The following is a 20,767-nucleotide window of genomic DNA, read 5'->3' on the forward strand; positions in this document are numbered from 1 at the left end:
TCTGATTAGGTAGGATTAAAGACCTGAGCCACCGATGTGGCTCCTACTTTTTCCTATACTTATCTAATGCACATACTTAGATAGTAATTTAAACCTGAGAGCATACAACCAAGATGTACAGTGATGATATTTTCCTGTCAGAAATTCATGTTAGTAATGTAAATTTATTCTTAAGACCATACGCAAAAAATAAGAAGAAATCTGATGATGATGATGATGATGATGATGATGTGTGTGTGTGTGTGTGTGTGTGTGTGTGTGTGTGTGTGTGTGTGTGTGTGTGTGTGTGTTGTTGCAATATGTTCCACATATAAGCACTGTACAGGGGTGTCCAGCCCTTCACAGGTATTGCATGAATATCTGCCTTGAGCTACCAACTCATGGACAATTTCTAGTTTTCCACTCTAGGCTTCCCAATGAAGAGGGGTTTACTCATCCTCATCCCTATTATTCATATGTGTGGCCTTTTTGGAAATAGTCTCTGCTGTAGTAAGCTGCAAGGCAAGCACTCTACCACTGATCCACCATCCCAGCACAAGTTTTAAGATTCTTGTTTGTAATTTGGTCAAAGCTCTGACTCTTTAGGTAGGCTACTAAAAATGTATTTACTAATTTCAAGTAAATACATATATTCTAATTCCATCTCTTTTAAAAAATAGAAGCATGGATTTTGTGGCTAGCTAGGTCATTGCACATCTCTATCTATTTTCCTCTCTCTCTTTCATGGTTCTCATAGACAATATGATTGCTCCATAATTATCCTAATTTATTTTGTTTTTATATTTTTGGTTGCATCATTTCACTTTCTGCTCTGCCATTTCCCAAATCAGCACCACATAAACAGAACCATCCAGAAGTGGTGCTGTGCCTCAATTGGTAGAGTGCTTGCCTTGATTTGAAGAGCTCAAGACAGTTCCCTGGCCCAGAGTTCAGGCCCCACAACTAATTTTTAAAAAAAGAATCTAAATACTTGATAATTCTACTAACAGATCTGACTAAAATCAGTTGAATCACACTTTTCCTGTACAATGAAGGAATAGGTTCAGGCTAGGAAAGCAGCTAGAGAAGGCAGGCAGATTGTATCTGTGACAAATCTTTGTGGATAATGGTATCGAGGATTACTTACTGGTTATTCACTTGCACTGCAAGCATGATTCTGAACGATTGCTTGCTGATTCTGAATTATTGCTTTGATCATTATATCCTCCAAGAAGAAAAAGTGAAATTTATTTGATAGAAAAGGACTACTAATACATTTTGACTTCTCATTAAGCATCTTCAATCATCAAAATTACCTGAAGACAATAGACAGGCCTATTTTTTAGATGAAAACAAAAGTCTTTAATAAAACAAGAATTTAGGTAGTCATACAAAGGACTTCTATTTTACTACTGCATTATACATTTTTTCTAATGTTGAATACCAACATTGGAAAGCTATTAGAAAGTTCTTTAAGCCCATAAGTTGAATAGTGAGTTCTCTTACACTATAACATGGTATTTCCCAAATCATTTACATAGAAGCCATTGTTTCCTATTTTCTCATTCCTAGAATAAGCTGCACATGAAGACACCACTGTTCCTAATTTTTAGTCTGTACCTTTGAATATTGAGGAAAATCATTCCTCTGCTCTCTATAAATTCCCTACTCTCCAGTTAGAATAATTTAGAGTAGTAAAAATGGAAAAAAGATAAAATAAATCATGGTGAATAAATATATGCAGAAAATTCACCAGATTTTTCTGACCAGTTCAATCAATGTGAACTATTGGAGAAAAACATGGACATCTCATTCCCACCGGCACTCAAAGTCTCCGGTTAAGCAATTCTGACGAAGACAGGAAGTAAGATGAAAAAATGAGGAATGGTATCATTTGCAAGAAAAAAATTGAGGAAGATCCAAGCAAATTTCTTCTTTTGGATCTCGAAAACTGCATTTGATATTTCCAAAAGGATAAGTAAGTATTACTACCTCTTTGAAGTTGTGGAAGACTGTACAAATTGTTCTCCTAAGTTGTAATGGTTTGGTTGAGTTTCTTAAATTTCAAAAATGCCAGTCCATCCTTTGTTTCCCTACAATTTTTATTTTCAAAATACAAAGCAACAGCAATATCTTACTTTAAAAATTCATGGATTCCATGTATTCATCCAAGTGAATTGCCTGACTTTGATGTCAAAATATATTCAAGAGTTGTTTGTGTACATCTATAATGTTTTCTGCAGAGTTTGTGATTTTTTCAAATCAGAAATAATTTTAACTTATCTTTTGAAATAAATAGTATAGAAACTAAAGATGTTCATGGTGCTTTTCTGAAAAAAGTATATCTGTTTGTATAATGTCCACAATCTATTTAATTCGCTCCTAGATATAATACTTTGAATTCTACATTGTTATATAATGTATATGTTCATTAATAAATGTGTCCTTTCAGATTGCATTACATATAGAAAAAGTTTAAGATTCTTTTTTTCCTAGGTCCTTGTATTATTTTATTTCTTTGGGATAAAATGACAATGTTAACTAATTTCAAGTTTTGTAAAGGTTATGCTATGTAAAGGCCTTTCTCAGGTGAAGATTTAATATACTGATGTCAAACTAACCTTTAATTCTATGAATTACACGTATTGTTACACTTCTATTTTTGTAATGAACTTTTTAATAACTGTTTTTAACTGTTTTTCATTTCTTGCATCAGAAGAATGAAAAATATGGAATACTTCACAAATTTTCATATCATCCTTCGGCAAGTGCCATGTTAATCTCTGTATTGTTGCAATTTGGGTAGGCCTGCTGCTGAAAGATGTAGTATCATCTAAATTTAAGTACTTAATGATGCACTCTTTATACAGGCATATATCCATGGTTGACTATTTATAACAAGGAACCCTTATTGTTCCTAAAAATTCTATTGATCTTATTTCTCTAAAATTCTGTGTATAATGGAAAAAAACCTATTTCTTGGTCGATTGCTCACATTTGCAATTTTTTGTCAATGACTATTTTGTCTTTTTCATTTTAAATTTTATCATACTTTGAAGCCTTTACAGCTATGTCCAAAGGTGATTGCTTTTCAAGTATTTATCAACTGAGTTAGCTTTGTGGAGCTAATGGATTCAAAGAAAGCCTTGCTTAAGAGGTACTTCTTAACTTGTGCAAATTAAAATTCCCAAAATGAGGTCTTGCTGGGACAAATGTCTAGCTGACCCTTTACCTTTCTTCCATGTAGGAACAGACCAATCAGAATATCTTACCGTGACAGCAAAGATTGTCCACTGGAACAAAACTAACCTTAGTTACAAGAGATCATAGAGAGATGAACAGTTCAGACAGAATTGTTTAGAATGGAAGGCATTTTATCAAAATATAATTGTTTATTATACTTATCATTTCAAAAGTAGCTAAAGCCAAGAAGGTGAAAAAATTGTTCATATGCATGATTACCTACTGTCCTTGCCTGTCTATCATCCAACCAGGCAGGAACTTACACTACTGACTTTCTATCACCAAATATTTCCATAGCTCCTGGAGAAGTCCATAAGTTTCTCCTCGATATTAGGCCTTAAATTGGTAATGTTTTAATCACAGTGTTTCCTCTTGCCTCTAGGCTGTAAATCAACAAATGGTAAAGCTTTAAATCTAACTCTACCAAAAACTGAGGTAGAGATAATGGAATAATACTTTAAAACAGAGTTGTCTTTTTTATATTATATATACTTATATATTTTATATTTATATGTGCTGATTTTAAATTTCACACAGTGAATCTTACTAGAATTGATAGTTTGACAAATATATTGACATTTATACTCATAAATAGATTGGAATATAAATAATTAGGTTTAGAATATATATTAGAATATAAAAAGTATCAATTCAATGTCTTCGGTATAAACTTGTGATACCTTCTATGTGTTCGTGGTCTTCTGAATTCATATGGTAAAATAACAGTATTGTTTTCCACTAATGTATAAGGGATTTTACTCTGATACTCTGTTTATTGTTTTAACTTGCTGGTCCCAAAGTGTTTTTCTCCATATTTCTGAAGCATTCTTACTGATTATACCCAAATTTTGCTGATATGATGTCTAAAAGCTATTATTCTTCTGCAGGACCCACGGGCCCTAGGATACCAGGTTCAAGTTATCTGCAACATCAGATAACAAGGGCAAGACTTCTCACTTAGGCTCATGCAACATGCCAACAGAAAGTAATTGAAGACTAATCTCAATTTCTCATGTCCTATAATATTTCAGGTCCCCAATTCCTTACAGGAATTAGCAGTAATCAACTGTGAAATGCAAGGCAACATGAAATGAAAGATGAGATCACAAAATATGAGAGAAAGTACTGTAGTTCAAATTTTCAATTTACAAATGACCAGCCCATATGAGTGAACAAAATTACAAATGAACAAGATTATTTTTAATACCCCTCTCCTAATGATTAATGAAAGATTTCAGTGCAGCATAAGTTGGCCAAAAATAGTTTCTGGAACGATAGATCCATAATTGGTCTACCAAGGCTAGGAAAACTTGATTTAGAGGTCAAATATAATTTAGAAAAACATTAACTAAGAAGATCCTTAGTGCTTCAAAACACCGGTACTTCAGAAAACTAGGTTGTATAGTATAAAAATGTTGTTATTCTCAAACTAATGATAACCTACCCTTAATCTCCTGAAAGTATATTCATTTTCAAATAAACTATTTAAAATCACATTTGCCAAAATAACACTTGACAAGTAGATGATAGTGACATTAAAAGGCTTTCAAGTGTAGGGAGCAAGTTAAAATAGAGTTGATTTACTTACCCAACATTAATATCAACCAAATTCATTCATTAAAGTGTAGAAATAGTACCCCCACCATTTGTGTTGTTAGGTAGGTGCCTTCCATAAATGTGTTAAATAGATCAGCCTCCCATATTCCAAACCCAAGTATTAGCTAATAAAGTAAATTTCATCACATAAGAACGTACATTTTAAAAAGTCACTAATAGTTGCTTTATCAAGTGTTGTTTTATGTTTTCCCTATCTGTCTAATATAGTAAGAAATATGACTTTAAGTCTTGCATTTGGATACTGATCAGAGATGTGACAAATATAAAATATGTCTTCTATTTCTATCATATTCCTCTACACTCGTAAATTTTAGTTTTCTTCTTTTTCCAAAACTTATAGGTAGTAGAAAATATTATCCTAGGTAAAATTAAATAATCACACACCATTGTACAAAGCCATTTATAAAAACTGGTAGTTAGGAATACATTCTAAGTAATTTTTAAACTTTCTTGCTGCCTAAAGATTAATCTTCCAAATGAATGAGAATAAAATCATGTCTAAGTGATTCACATCTTCAGTCTTGCAAATTGTTATTGCAGATGAATGAATTATGGAAATATAAACTGACATCAGTTCATGTATATGTGGGATTGAAACTCCATGGAATGTATATAAACCTTTCAAAGTATTAACAGGCAGTTTAACAGAATGACTATCAGGAAATTGAGAACAGAGAGGAACAATAGTAAAGAAATAGAATGAATGAAAAATACAACAAGGGACAAGTACAGCTAGAATACTCAATGTACACATGTAATAAAGGAAGTGGTAAATCTGAAATAAATCTTGGAGAAAGGGTTGGTTCAGATTGATAGAAGGAGTGACTCTGATCCAGGAGCATTAGACAATTAGATGGACATATTTAATTGTAACACACTTGCACAACCTTTTGAAATTCAGTTAAAACACACAACAACAAACAAAAACATACAAAAATTACAACCAAACAGCAATCTCTAGACAGTATGAATATGACCTCTCAAAATTTTAAATAGTTAATGAAGGTCAGTCTTTGGAAAAGCAAACAAAGTTGTGCAAAGAGGGCAGTTTGGGGTGTGGGGAGAATTTTAAACAGATTTAAATAGATTGTCTGAGGTTATAAATCACCTATATCTACTGCAAATATTTTCTTCTGCGAATGTTCTTTGTCTGAAATGGATACTCCAGTCCTGAGGCACATTTGATAGCTTGTGAAGACAGAATGGAAGAAACAAGAACAAGAACCTATTACTCCACTGGAGAGAAAGCAGTTCTCTTTGTTTTCTCTCAATCTCTTCACTACTCTATTTTCATACTTTTAATAAAGTCAAGAGATTTGGAATTTTTTCTTTCCTTCTTTGTTGTCACAACTATGTTTATGAAGACCAACACTAATGCAAATCTTTGTCTCCAAAAAACCAGTCCAAGAACCTGTAATCACAAATATTTAGCTATATTTTTTTTCTTTTTTCTTTTACCTTGAAATTTTCTTGTGTCTAATGTGCCCACAAAAATAAGTACTCCACCCCTTTTTGGTTCAGTCACTTTTAACCTCAAAGATATATTTTGCTAACAAAATGCTTAGAGGAAACTGAAGAATAATCCATTTTTATCTTCTCTCTTACAACTTTTATCTTCTCTCTTAAGACTTTCCTTAGATACCATATTATGAACAGTGAAATAATTCTTTGCAAAATCATTTCAATAGATTATTTTTCTCTTGGTCTTGCTTTTGCTCAACAAGATGTATGGAGAAGAATAGAGTTAAATCACCCATTCCTTGGATTACATTGTCTGTTACTGTTAGGTTTTTAAAAAGAGGTGACCGAGTAAGAACTGAAACTGCACCACGCACGTGGTATTCAGGTAAGGGGTTTATTCAGTAGACCTGCTGGGACCAGGCAAGGTTGGCACTCCACGCGGCTGGCAAAGGAAAAAAAGAGAGCGGTCTGGCGGCGGTTTAGGCCTTATATAGGGTAGGGGGCGGGGAAGGGTGTGTCCAGGTAAAGGGAAGTGGGATCAGGTGGGAGAAAGGTGTGGCCACATCAGGTTAGGATGTGACCTCAGCAGATGCGGACGTGACCTCTTCCAGGTATCCCAGTTGCCTAGGTAACGCAGGTACTGGGCGAGGTCTGTTCGTCGTCCAGGAATGGACCTTACAGTTACAAAGGACAATACTTCTATGTCCTACTTCTATGTCCCTTCTTAGCTCTTGCCTGATTTCCAATTAATCAGTTTCTTGGCTTCAAGTCTAGTGAAGGTGAAGGACTATACTGCATCTGCCACTGCTACATCTTCAGGTTTCTCTTTTAAAACTCTTTTATTTGGAGGTGGAATTTATTTTCATGTCTTCATTCAATTTTTTCTGCATTATACTGAGCCAAATAGGCTCTGTAAAATCACTTTAGGTAGCAAAAACATTAAGACAATCTATATCAAAAAGTTTTGGCCCCCTCCACGGCTGAAGCCAGGAGGGCTTCTAAGAACGCGTTTTCTTACCTTTGCAATTTGCTCAATTCTTTTCTGAACCCGAACCTTTTTGGCTTATGTAATAAGAGAAGTCTTCACTATCTCATGTTAATGAGGATATTATATTTTTGAGCTACTTAGAAATGTGAAGTATCCAATCAGATTTTTGTTCTGTGTTTCAGTGCTTCAAGTGCAAAGACACTGTGTAAACTCAATACGTTCTTTCATTTTGAAGGGCACTTTCTCTGTAAATATTTTGACCAAAATTATCTTTTTAAGAAAATTACTGTTTAGTTTAAATTACACAACAACCTTGTTTCTCACAGTAAGACTGTATTTCCTGGGTAAGGACAATTCGCATGTTAACCTACAGGATTTACAGCACAGTTTGTGAGGCTTGTTTGTTTAGTGTAAAAATGAGCCATCTTACCCACATTGCTCCCTCTCAGCTAAGTCTCCATGGATTTTTTTGCATGAAAGTCTATTTTCCCAGGCAATTTTAAATTTTAATAGGCTAAGTTAAAAATTTTGAACAATTAAAATTTACCTGTCATAATTTTAAAACTCTTTTGAAATTCCTTTATCAGAATCGCGAATTTACCAATCCTAACTCCACCTTTACCATCAAAAACAGTTAACATGTTGTTTTCATGATATATTATCCATGAAACTATTATTTTCCAGTTTCTTTATTATGCATATATATGAGCATATAAACTGATGCTGAGCAAAATAAACTCCAAGATATGGACAGAGATATTTATTTGCAGTTGTTGTTTTTAATGTACTATGTGATTTCTATTTTCCTTGGGTTTTTCCCCTATGAGTTATCTCCTATTGTGTTTGATTTTGGTACCCTGTGTATTGTTTATACATTTACCGTAATTAGTAAAGGGAAGAGGAACAACAAATTGGCGAGACAAAGGACAAAGACAAACCAATGCAATAGCAATACTCATAAGACATTATGTTGGAAATGTACATTACAACTTGTGAGGGGTTTGGGGCTGAAGGAAAACTGTGAGAAAAATGAGAGAGGGGATAACAAGTTTGAACAGTTATGTATTCACTGCCTTATAATTGCTAACGCACTGCATATCACTTTCACATTAAAATTAAATTTTAAAAATAAGCTGCATGAAATAAAATTTCACTGTATTTGGTATAGTAAATATTATTCTTCATGTAGTAACTTTTTAAAAAATCCGTACTATTTGGCATCTAATTTGAATTAATTACCCCTTCTTTATCAGAGGACCATCAACTTGAATGTTATATAACTTGACAATTTTTTCACAATATAATTGCCAATATTTTCATAAAATAATAAATTTGTACTTTCTCATACTAAAACTGAAAACTGATTAATTCTATAGAAACCCATAACTTTTAAAAGTAAATAAGTTGTGTAAGAGGACAGAATATGTGTGTTCCTCAAAATAATAACTACTAATAACTACTCACTTTCAAATTCTGAACACTCCATACCTGAGAGATTCAAAATAGTACCTATTTGCATGTTATGTAATTCTGCAATAGTTGCATTTTGCAATGGGGTGTTACACATTGAGAAGTGAACAGAAAAATAGCCACATTCTGGTATAGGATAAAACTATGAAGCTTGTTATAATTAATTCTTCAAGATTAAGCAATTGTTTATCAGATTAAGCTATTATTTCTATGACCATCAATCCCAAAATTTATGCCATAAAGTCATCCTAGACCAACAGTTTCCAACTTGTAGGGTGCACCTCAAAATTCCCTTAATTCCCATCACAAATAACTTATTTCTATTGGAAAAAATACTACACCTATGCTAATGGGATGCCCTCTGTGTTCTGGAAAGAACACCACAATAAACTGGGTTGCATCATCTTTCCTCCACTGGCATTCTTGAAAATATTATATATATTTATACTTTTTAACTATCATAGATAATCAGGATGCTAAGATCGGAAGATTACAGTTCAAAGCCCACCCAGCAGGAAAGATCCCTAGATTCTTATCTCCAATAAACTTCTCAGCAAAAGCCAGACACAAGTGGTACTGAGCTTGAAGTGGTAGGGCACAAGCCTTGAGCTTAACAGGCTCAGAGACAGTGTCCAGGCCTAGAGTTCAACCCCTAGGACAAACCAATAAAACAAAAACAAAAATAAAAACAAACTCCAAACCCAGCATTTTTCTTATTTTATACAGAGGCATTTAATTAAGGAAATTGCTTCCTGTGTTACATACAGGTAGAAGAAAGAAGTCACACAATTATTCTCTTCATAACATGTTATACCAAAGCCTCAAAAATTGCTGTTTTTCTAAATTTATAAATTAATATCCATTTCTTGGCAACTCGGTCTACATTATTTACATTATCATTTTATACAGGAACTGTTGGAATTATCTATTAACTGAGTTCTAATTATAACTCTCTTGAAATAATATGCTAGGCAAATTGAATGCAAGAAACATTTGTAAATTTGTCAATTAAACACACTATTTAAAAAGAATTTTGTAGTATCTTATAGAATATGAAATTACAAACAACACCAAATTATTTATTTGAAGTCTGAACTCTAATTTAGAAAGATCTATCAATTCCTACATTATATGAACTTTGCTATTCCTCAAGGCTTAAGCTTTTGTAATCCTTCATCCTTTCCTTGGAATCTAACAGAATGATGATTACTTACTTTTTCTAATTTTGCATGGGAATTATGAGCCATTTTGCATCTAGGAATGTTCTGTAATGAAGAGAGCATTCAAAAGCAGAAGTGAGGATTATATATGAGTTGCATTTCAATAGGAAACGACTTCTCAAAACATAATGACAAAATTAGCCCAAACTTCCAACTGCGTATTCCTTTCTGGTTTGGTATATTTTAATAATAGAAAATTATACTACCTGGTCCAGGGAAGGTATCACTATGTAATTCCAGTCTCTACTCTCCTGTCAGTCTGAATGCTAGAATTGAAGGTTTGTATCACATTGCCCCACCGTAGTTTCTTGGTTTATTTATATGTATATATATTTATTTATTTACTTATTTGTTTATTTATTTATTTATTCATTTTTGGAACCGGTCATGGGGCCTGAACTCTGGGACTGGGTGCTGTCCCTCAGCTCTTCAGCTCAAGTCTAGGTCTCTACCACTTGAACCACAGAGCCACTTCCGGCTTTTTTCTTTTGGCTTATGTAGTGCTGAGGAATGGAACCCAGGGCTTCATGTATGCAACGCAAGCACTCTACCACTGAGCCACCTTCCCAGGCCCAGACTAGCAATTCTGAACTTCTCCAGTTATATTATCCACTAAACTTCTCAGAATGTTCATGTACTCTTTTCGAAGATGTTCTAACATTTGACGCAGGATATGAACATTTTCAAATGCACCTGCGGGGTCTCTGATTCATTCCATGGATCTAATCCCTTTAATACTGATTACTTGAATCTCTTACTATCCCGATCCCTATCTATGTAATTTTCTCACACTTTTTTGAAGAATGTTCGCTTGAGGATTTTTTAATTTTACAAATTATCACTTGATTCTAGTCTTACTCAGGACATATTTTCTATTGTTTTCTAACTTTTCTACATATTCTGAGAGTTGCTTCATATTTGTATTTGTGTGTGCACATATAAGTGTCTCTGTATATATGTGTATGATTGTATGTATGTATGCAAAAGCGTCAAAATCTAATTCAGCAATCTTGTTCATGACTGGTATTCTAATACTTGAGCCATACTTCCAATCCATCTTTTGGCTGGTTAATTATAGTTTCTCAAAGACTGTTCTGCCCAGGATGGATGCAACCTGAACTTCCCAGACTCCTTTACATTCTTAGGTTTCATTTATCCAGTGGAATCTACTTTTAAACTACAAAGATTTTTGTGAGTGTAAAGTCAAAGCTGTAGCCCAGATTTTCAACTCAAGAATTCATATAAAGATAGATGAACATACACATTACATATGCTGAGTGTACACTGTCAAAAATGTGATCCTAAGCTGGGTGGTGGTGAGATCTGAGGATTGGAGTTCAAATCCAGCCCAGGTAGCAAAGTCCCGGAGACTCTTTTCTCCAATTTACTGCAAGAAAACTGGAAGCGGCACTGAGGCTCAAGTGGTAGAGCGCTAGCCTTGAGCTGAATAGCAGAGGGTCAGTGCCCAGCCTCTGAGTTCAAGTTCCAAGACCACCACCAACAAACAATATATAAGTAAAGGAAAGAAAAAATGTGATCTTATCCACCAGTTCATAGCTAGTATAATCCCTGCTCTCACAAGATGGACTTTTTTTTCCCAATTAAGTCTATACTGTTATATCTCACTTGCATTGAAAACAGAATTATTCTTCCATTCTACTTTCTACAAAGTTGTATCATTAGCAAGCATGATTTAGAAAGGGAGTGGCCTCATACTTCCTGTTCCATGTAGGAGTAATGCTTTCTATATATCACTCTCATAAATCTACATACTGGACTTGGCTTTATTGTTTCAACGTTGTCTTATTTGTAGAGTCTTCTATAGTGTATTGAACCCTTATACTTAAACACAGAATTTCTCTTTCTCTTATTATTGCTATAGTTAACATGAGTTAACAAATTCATGTACACTTGGGAAATAATGCGCAGAACATACACTCACAAAAAAAAATGATCTGAAAAACTTCTTCCCCTTTAAAATTCGCCTTAATTTACAGACAATTTACAAAGTTTGAACTCAATATACTCATGGATAATGTATTTATAAGCAATATAAATTTCATATTTTCTCTTTACTAAGTTGTCTCTGAAACTCGTATTACTTCAGGTCCAAAGGTGTCCTTGTGTTATTTCGTTGAAGTCAGAAATCATTCACTAGACCTCAAACAGCACCATAGATTGTTCCCGGAAGTAACCGTTACTGGATGTGGAAACTGATCCAAGGAGAGGTATTGACCATAGAGGATTTACAAAGTTCAAGTTAACTTGTGCTTTCCTTTTTACTGTAAAAGAAGAGAATCCGAGGTCTTGAAGAAAACTGTGTCCTTGACTTTGTCTAGTGTGTTTTTACTCATATATAATTTTTCTGTAAACTTCTAGTTGAGAGAATTACAAAAAGAACTAATGTGCCATTTGATGGCCAGCATAGAACAAAAGGAAATAACGTTGTTTTAAGTATGTTCTACTGCAGGGGCTGGGAAGGTGGCTTAGTGGTAGAGAACTTACTTTGCATGCCTGAGGCCCTAGGTTCGATTCCTCAGCACCACATAAGCAAAAATAAGCCAGAAGTGGTGCTGTGGCTCAAGTGGTAGAGCACTAGCCTTGAGTTGAAGACCTGAGGTAAAGCGTCGAGGCCCAGAGTTCAGGCCCACGCCTGGACCCCCCAAAAAAATTCTACTGCAAAGAAACAAAGACATGGAGGTTTTAAAGTGTTTTATGCATGGATATTTCACTCCTGACATGATTCTCTTATTGTAGGAGTCAGTTATCAATTCCTTTATTTTGGTCCTGAGTTCTCCAGAGCAATAAGGATTCCAAAAGAGCATCCAGTGCGTATGATCAGCAAAAGGAGCCATTTCTCACACCAGTAGTCCTTAAAGGAGGGTCCCAATGAAATATCTGTTTTTCTTTGTTTGCATTTTTGTTTAGTTTATGTTTGTTCTAGGGCTTGAACCCTGAGGCTGGACCCTGTCCCTGAACAGTTTTTGTTCCTGCCCACCAGCCCCCAAATCTAGTACTCTACTGCTTGAACCAATACTCCACTTCTTGATTTTTTGCTGTGTAATTACAGATAGGAGTTTGACAGACTCTGCTGCCTGGGTTGGCTTTGAACTAAGATAGTAAGAAAGCCAAGTGTCATCAACTGTACAGTCTTCTCTTTTCAAATGAGAAATATTAGATGAAGCTTATTGTAAAGCTAATATTTGACCATATTTTCTTTCTTTTTTTTTGTGAGCATACCGTACAGAGGAGTTACAATTACATAGGCAAGATAACGAGTACAATTCTTATCAATCATTGTTGCCTCCTTTTTGTTTCCCCTTCCCATCCTTTCCCATATACCCCCATACCCCATCTGGTCCTCCCCCCCCCCCACCAAAGTTGTAAAGTTCATTTTTCGACATAACGATTTGTACATCTCATTGTTACAATGGGTCCACCTGTATCCCTAGTTAAACGATTTATTTTAGAGAATATATCCAGCAAAGAATCCATAACATAACTCAGCAAAAGTAGGTGCACTGAATCATTTTGGAATTATTTTTTTTTTGGTTGGGAAGATTATTGATCTTGCCGTTCCTTTGGGGGAAACTGAAAGTCATATTTCACCACTTTTTTTCTTGTGGGGCTTGAACTCTTCTCCTGGGTGATTAGCTACAACACCACTCCTGGTTTCTGGTGATTAATTGAAGGTTAGGGTCTCATGGACTTTCCTGACAAAGCTGGCTTTGAACCACAATCTTCTGGTCACAACCTCCTTAGTAGCTAGGATTACAGGTGTAGACCACCAGCACCTGGCTCATATTTGCATTTATGTGCACTGAATGACACTGTGTAGAAAAAGAATGGAAATTTTAACCAAATGATGACATTGCAGCATTTCAGAAAAATTGAAGTAGCAAGAAATATATCCTTTTCCATTTTGTTACATTAATGACTGATGAGCTCTGGGACCCTTACATTAGCATCCTCTGCCATCTGTATAGATGTATTTAGTATCAGGAAATGTTCATAGAGAAATAGAGAAAGAATGAGATTTTTAGAAATCAAAAGAGATAAGGTATGAAAAATAGCATAGAAGGAGATACATTTATGTAGGGAGCCAGGGTAAACGCCATTACAAGATGGCACCCACTCCCTTGCAGCTTTGAAGTAACCACTCCATTTCAGGCGGTGCTTGGCTGGACGGTGGGTCCTGGGCCTTGCACATGCGCGAGCCACGTAGAGTCCCCAGCCAATCCCATGGCACCTGGTGACGGTGAAAGGCAGAAGACCAATGATAGAAAGACCCGTGTTCCTATTCCCTATATAAGCGGCCATGTTTTGGGTGCACGCTCTCTCACGCTCAAGCTCTCCCATCAACTAAAAGGCTCTCCAATAAAGCGTGATCTGAGAAGACTCCTGTTGTGTTGGTCGTTTTTTCTCGCTGGCTGAGAAGGCATTCGCCGCAAAGTGGTGCCGAAACCCGGGACCCGTGCGAGAGGCCGAAACGGAGCCAAAACTCAACATGCGGAGAGGTATGCTGTTCACTGTAGATTTAGATATTTATTGGTTGCTTGCATTGCTTCTTCCCTTGTGGCTTGTCTTTTTGATGGTGCGCACTTGCCTCGAGGAGGGAGGGTTTGATTTAATCCAGGAAGGATGCAAAGTACTAACACGGCATCAGGATAGTCTATCAGAGTCAGCATCCAGTAATGGGGAGGAAAATAGGCCTAAAAGAAAAAGGGAAAAAAGACAAAAGGATCCTAAAGAATTAAAGCAGGAGGGACTGCAGCCCTCACAAAAGAAGAGTCTTAGGGAGGAGGGGGTCTCAAGGAGACCCCCATGCCCTTCTTTAAAAGCAAACCGGTTCTCAGCCCTACATGTGGAAGGGTGGGACCAAGAATGCAGTGAACTTGTGAGTGACTCAGAGGAAGAAATGTTAGAGGAGGAGGGAGAGCAGCTCGATCCAGCTGATAGTGAAGACTTAGAAGAGGCTGCGGCAGAGTATGAGGCAGACAGATATGGGGGGTGGCGCCCCCTAGGGGTGGGAGTACCGCAGCAGCCAGGAAGAGGAAACGGAGCTGGCCCTCACCCGTCGGCCCCCCGGGCGTGCCCGCCGGCGGGGCAGAGTCACTTTATAAAAGGAAGCACCTGGTCGTGGCTGGTGGCCGCCTTTCCAGTTTTTGAAAATCCAATTACTAATGAAAGAAATTTTGAGCCTGTTTCCTACTTCCAGCTTAAGGATTTAGTTGAGGCAGTCCAGACTTATGGAGTGACGGCTAATTATACCACTGCCCTGCTCCAAAGAATGACTGTCAATGCTATGACGCCCACGGACTGGTTTGAGGTAGCCCGTACCTGTCTCAATCATGGGCAGTTCCTCGATTTCCGGTCTATTGTTCAAGACAAGGCTCAAGCCCAATACAGACAAAATGTCCGTGACGGGCACCTGGACTGGACCGTAGATATGCTTCTCGGGCAGGGACCCTACACGGTAGACCAGACAGGATATCCTTTTGAAGTATACTGCCAGGTAAACGAGATCTTTTACAAGTCCTGGCGGGCCCTCCCAAACAAGGGAGAGATGGCTGGCAAACTAACAAAAATCATGCAGGCCCCTAATGAGCCATTTTCTGATTTTGTTGCCCGGATGCTAGAGACAGCCGAGCGGGTGTTAGGAAATCTGGAAACAGCAATGCCATTTGTACAGCAAATCATTTTTGAACAAAGCACCAAGGAATGTCAGAGGGCAATTACCCCAGTAAGAACTCAAAGCCTAGAAGCTTGGTTAAAAGCCTGCAGAGAAGTAGGTGGCCCCCTGACCAATGCGGGGCTGGCGGCTGCTGTCTTGTCGGCTGCCGGGCCCGCAAAAGATAGTAAAGGGAAAGGGTGTTTCCGGTGTGGTCAGTTGGGACATTTTAGACAACAGTGCCCACAAAATTGTGGTCCTGCCCAAAACGTACCCAGGCCGCCAAGGACTCCAGGAGTGTGTCCTCGTTGTAAAAAGGGAAAGCATTGGGTCAACGAGTGCAGGTCATTTAGAGACATCAATGGACATTTTATCCCCCAAAATACTCCAAACGCTGATTCAGAACCAGAGCCAAAAAACGGGAAGGAGGGCCCTCGTCCCCAGGGCCCGAAAATTTACGGGACATTTCAGACTCTGGCTCCCGGACAGCACCCGCAACAACCCCCCAGAGCCAAAGAGAGCAACCTCAGGCTCCGTAGGGTTGGACCTCTGTGCCACCTCCGGACGGGTATTAACACAGCAGATGGGTGTCCAGATTGTGGAGACAGACATGACAGGACCCCTAGATGAAGGCACTGTAGGAATAGTTTTAGGACGCTCCTCCTCCACAATGAGAGGATTAATCATTTTCCCGGGAGTGATTGACCCTGACTATACGGGGACTATCAAGGTCCTCTGCCATGTCCCCCATGGAGTGGTGTCCATTTCTCCCGGGGATAGAATTGCACAGCTCCTGCTTTTGCCTTCTCTTCATGGCAACTTCCCTGCTAAGGAGATAGAGAGAGGAGATAAAGGGCTAGGCTCCACTGGAGTCGACCTTACATGCCTGTCCATAACTTTAGACCAAAGACCCATGCTAACTCTCCAAGTGGAAGGGAAAAGATTTGAGGGACTGTTGGATACAGGGGCAGATCGAAGCATCATCCAAAGAGGGGAGTGGCCAAAGCAATGGCCAACTCAGAAATCCTCCCAGACCTTACAAGGGCGGGGCTATGCCGATGCCTTACAGTTAAGTGCAAAAGAATTGACTTGGAGAACAGACGAAGGCCAAGTTGGAAAAATGCAGCCATTTGTGGTAGACGTCCCTGTCAATCTTTGGGGAAGAGATGTGCAGCAACAGCTAAAGCTAACTTTAACTAATGATTATTCTGAGGCCAGTCAGAATATGATGAAACAGCAAGGATTTGTGCCAGCCTTGGTGCTTGGTCGGCGTCTCCAAGGATGCAAGGAACCGATAGAGCCACTTCCTAAACAGGACAGGAAGGGTTTGGGTTTTTCTTAGGGGCCTCTGAAAACAAAGCTTCCACTGAAAGTGCGGTACCCATACCTTGGTTAACACAAAAGGCGGTGTGGGTTCTTCAGTGGCCCCTATCTCGAGAAAAATTGGAAGCGGCTCAAACTCTTGTCCAGGAACAGCTGTAGCTGGGGCATGTTGAGCTTTCAGTGTCATCTTGGAATACCCCAATTTTTGTGATTAAAAAGGCCTCCAGAAAATGGAGATTATTACATGATCTTAGAGCAGTAAATGCCCAGATGCAAATTATGGGACCCATCCAAAGGGGACTTCCATGGCTCTCTGCGTTACCTCGAGAGTGGCCTATTTTAGCTTTAGATATTAAGGATTGCTTTTTTTCCATACCTCTTTATGAAAAGGATAGGGAGCGCTTTGCCTTTACTTTGCCCTCTGTTAATCATGAAACCCCGGATGTTCGCTATCAGTGGAAAGTTCTCCCCCAAGGGATGGCTAATAGCCCGACAATTTGTCAATCGTTCGTAGGGGCTGCATTAATCCCTGTTAGGAAAAAATTTCCAAAAGTACGGATTGTCCATTATATGGATGATATCTTGTTGGCTGCTCCCTCGGTAGAGACTTTTCATAAAGTGTTTGGGCAGGTAACGGAGACCTTAGCTGATAACGGACTGATTATTGCCCCTGAGAAGGTGCAACAGACTAGTGTTGTTCAATTTCTGGGAACCTTTGTTTCTCCTACTGAGATTAAACCACAAAAACTTTCCATTCGAACTGGTCATCTCAAAACACTTAATGATTTTCAGCAATTGGCAGGAGATATTAATTGGATAAGGGGGTTTCTTAATCTCCCTCGGTCAGAGTTGTTACCTTTATTTGCCATTTTGGAGGGCGACCTTGAAGTCACCTCCTCTAGATCCCTGACACCTTTAGCACTAAATTCCCTACAAAAGGTTGAGGCAGCTTTGTCTAGGGCTCAACTTTCACGGGTTGATTTAAAATTACCTATCGATTTATGTATATTAAAAACAAAAAATTATCCCACGGGGGTTCTTTGGCAAAATGGCCCCTTATGGTGGCTCCACGGCAATTCTGTGGGAGCAAAAACTGTTCAATATTTTCCTGAATTAGTGGCTAAGCAGGCAATTTTGGGTATAAAGTATTGTTTGATGCACTTTGCAAAAATTCCAGATAAATTAATTAATCCATACACCCGTGAGCAAGTTGAAATTTTAGCAGCCACAGTGGATATGTGGGCAATTCTTGTTTGCTCATTTCCAAATGTAATTGATAACCATTATCCTAAGCATCCTCTGCTTGCCATAGTTAACAAAAATTTAGTGTATTTTCCTGTTGTCACTTCAAAGGAGCCCTTGGTTGATGCTCTGACCATCTTTATGGATGCATCAAAATCTGGACAAGGTGCCTTTTTTGTTCAAGGACACAAACAGCCGGTAGTCTTTAATTTTCGGCCGAATGTCCCACAGGCTGTTGAATGTTTAATTGTGCTTGAAGTTTTTAAAAGATTTGATCAACCTTTTAATTTATTTTCTGATTCATTATATGTTGTAAATGCCGTTGCTTCCCTTGAAGTTGCTGCTTCAATTAAGCAGGCCAGTACAATTTCTAATGTTTTGTTACAGATTCAGTCCATTATCTTAAACAGAAAACACTCTTTCTATATTGGACATATTCGCGCCCACTCTATGTTGCCGGGCCCGATGGCAAGGTGTAATGATTTGGTGGACCAGGCAACTCGGGCTGTGGCTCTGGTCGCTGCTGATCCTGTAGAATTGGCAAAAGACTTTCATAGATTGTAACATGTACCTGCTAATACCCTTAGGAAAAGATATAATTTGTCCAGGCATGTGGCAAGAGATATTGTTAAAGCCTGTAAATCATGTGTTACCTTTCTTCATCCTCCCCATGTGGGGGTAAACCCCAGGGGGTTGAGACCAAACGCCCTATGGGAAATGGATGTTACTCATCTGACAGAATTTGGTAAGTTAAAATATTTACATGTGTCTGTGGACACCTTTTCTGGTGTCATTCATGCCACACCTTTGGCAGGAGAAAAGGTGTCTCACATCAAAATACACTGCTTAGAAGCTTGGGCAGCTTGGGGAAAGCCCCTTAGACTCAAGACGGATAATGGCCCTGCTTATACTTCCCATGGTTTTCGCGCCTTTTGCGCACAAATGCAGGTTGCCCACACCACCGGACTGCCCTACAATCCTCAAGGACAAGGTATAGTGGAAAGAGCTAATAGAAGCATAAAAGAAATGCTTCAAAAACAAAAAGGGGGAATTGCTGAGTCAGCATCCCCCAGGGAAAGACTTTCTCTTGCGATCTTTACCCTTAATTTTTTAATTCTAAATGACAACGATCATTCTGCCGCAGATCAGCATATGACAAGAGACCCCATGGATACTAAAGACATGGTTATGTGGAAGGATGTTATTAATAATAAATGGTATGGACCGGATCTGGTACTAACGAGATCCAGGGGAGCTGTTTGTGTTATTCCACAGAGTCAAGAAGTACCTCACTGGGTGCCAACGAGACTGACCAGGCTGGTGGAGAATGCAGAAGAACCCCCTCTTGAAGATGCCATCCACTCGTCTCCTGATGCTGCTGATCTTCCTGCTGTTAGCAACAGTGCTAATAGCAATCCCTGTGATAGCTAAACCGATGATGCTGTGGGCTGTTACAATTTACTGACTGGGCCTCTGTGGTGTCCTTTTTCAAAGAGTGGGTGGGAGTCGGAATGTTTTTAGCCTGCTGCCTGGGAAGATGCGTGGTCTGCCTATGGTTGGTCTGTCGTCTTCGAGCCCAAACCAGAAGGGAAAAGGTTGTTATCTTGCAAGCATTAGCCGCTTTGGAGAGTGGATCCTCACCCCAGATCTGGCTGTCGGCCCTGAGAGGCAATTAAGCCTTACCATCCTGCATAGCCTTAGCACCCCGAGGGATTAGGGGATCCCATTGCACTGGGACAGGTATGCAACTTGCAATTTGGGATAGGGTGCAAGGCAAGTGCACTGCACTTGAGGAGGACCATCTCCTCAAGAAGAGCATGCTGGGTTGCAAGTGGGTTGATGCCCAAGATCCCACCTCTGCAAAAAAGGCATCGGACGGGCCTGGTCATCACTGGGGAAGGCACCCCTCAGGCGAAGGCCAGTGCAAGGTCCTAATGTTTTAGACAGAGGCCCAACCTCTACTCTTACCTGTTGCCAAAAAACAAAATAGGGGGAACTGTAGAGAGCCAGGGTAAACGCCATTACAAGATGGCACCCACTCCTTTGCAGCTTTGAGGTAACCACTCCATTTCAGGCGCTGCTTGGCGGGACGGTGGGTCCTGGGCTTTGCGCATGCGCGAGCCACGTAGAGTCCCCAGCCAATCCCGTGGCACCTGGTGACGGTGAAAGGCAGAAGACCAATGATAGAAAGACCCGTGTTCCTATTCCCTATATAAGCGGCCATGTTTTGGGTGCACTCTCTCTCGCGCTCAAGCTCTCCCATCAACTAAAAGGCTCTCCAATAAAGCGTGATCTGAGAAGACTCCTGGTGTGGTGGTCGTTTTTTCTCGCTGGCCGAGAAGGCGTTCGCCGCACATTTATCACACAGAGACTAAGAGCTAGCCTAAGAGATTTAGAATGCTAAAGGCAAAGAGGAAAAGCCTAGTTGGCAACAAGTTCTACAATAACCAAAAATGGTTCTCTAGAACAGTTTCTGGTATGCCTTAATTACTATCATTTATTCCTTCTATCTGGATTTATTCTTTATTTTCTTTCACAACTATTAATTAGCCT

The 20,767-nt window shown here is 38.7% G+C and overlaps 1 pseudogene; it reads right to left on the minus strand.

Moving 5' to 3' along the window:
• Positions 1-2,702: 2,702 nt before the first annotated feature.
• Positions 2,703-2,803, minus strand: LOC138822794 (U6 spliceosomal RNA; annotated as a pseudogene).
• Between the last annotated feature and the right edge of the window lie 17,964 nt (positions 2,804-20,767).

Source organism: Dipodomys merriami, unplaced genomic scaffold, assembly GCF_024711535.1.
Source record: "Dipodomys merriami isolate MVZ:Mamm:240054 unplaced genomic scaffold, mDipMer1.0.p SCAF_1156, whole genome shotgun sequence".
NCBI classification, from domain to species: Eukaryota; Metazoa; Chordata; class Mammalia; order Rodentia; family Heteromyidae; genus Dipodomys; species Dipodomys merriami.